At 48.4% G+C, this 1,043-nt stretch overlaps 1 protein-coding gene across 1 annotated transcript in view; it reads left to right on the top strand.

The window, feature by feature from the left end:
• LOC101855279 (carboxypeptidase Q) overlaps positions 1-1,043 on the top strand; it is a gene marked incomplete in the record, with an annotated part of 11,604 nt that overhangs the window by 8,152 nt on the left and 2,409 nt on the right.

Raw genomic sequence — 1,043 nt, 5'->3', positions numbered from 1 at the left:
CCCCCCCCAATGCCTTTGCGCATTTCGAAATTTCGAAGTCTTTCATTTTGCTTCTTTCCTTTTGTGTGAGACATAGCATACCCCACCCCGCAGTGACCTCAACAGTGACCCCGTATCTACGCAAGGAGTTTATACAGTTTGTTCTAAGGTCCTTGTATCAACGTCAAGTCAGTCTGAACTGGGGTCGTACGTTTGCCTTTGCCATGAATCAATTTGGACATTCTACGGCATATTTCTACAGCCTGTTTGTACCTCACTGTTGACAACAGTATTATCACTGTTTAATTACCTGTGTAAAACGGAAACCTGTCCAACGCGGAAACGGAAAGAAAAAATCCACTCCCTTCCGAGGGTTTTACATGTCTAAGACGGAAAATGCTTTTTTGCCGTTTAGTCCTGATTTGAAACAAAACTCGCAAGTTTAGTTCCGTCCTCCGGATCTAACCGTGGCCTTCGTGATAACGTAGGCCACGCTATAACCCTTGCTGCCGGGCGAGGAAGGGGAGTAGGGGTGCAATTTGAGGGTAGCTGTTACCCCATCTATGTGAGCCCTGAACGATGAAGATGGTCAAGGTGGTGGGGGTGTGAAATCTCACGAGTGCCAGTGAAGAAAGTGCTGGAGTAGCGAGCCACTTCGGAAACTTTTCTGGGTATCCAGAAGCCAGAGGTGTGAAATTAGTTTGACCAATGCCCTGCTGCCCTGATCGTACAGCCAGCCGAGAAAAGAGTTCCTCGACCAATCGCTGTTACATGGCAGTGAGCGGTGGCATTGGTTGACTGTGCTTATTGCACCGATGGGTGGGGCTAAGGGTGGAAGCAAAGGAGATGTTCAAACGGTTCTATTTTTAATAGGTCAAACAGTGGTCCTATGAAATGCAAGCCCTGGTGGTAATTGGCATTGGATATAAGACTGACGCAAGTCATTATCAGAGATGATAGCAGCTGAGAGGTGTGAAGTTTTGACCACTTTTGACGGGATTGCTTGCCGACCGGACAAGCGATCCTTGATCCCACCGGCTGGGCCTTGAAATCCCCTCCCCCCC

Source organism: Aplysia californica, unplaced genomic scaffold, assembly GCF_000002075.1.
Source record: "Aplysia californica isolate F4 #8 unplaced genomic scaffold, AplCal3.0 scaffold00455, whole genome shotgun sequence".
NCBI lineage: Eukaryota > Metazoa > Mollusca > Gastropoda > Aplysiida > Aplysiidae > Aplysia > Aplysia californica.
The sequence above is the reverse complement of the archived record's forward strand: the minus strand, read 5'-3'. Positions and strand labels throughout refer to the sequence as shown.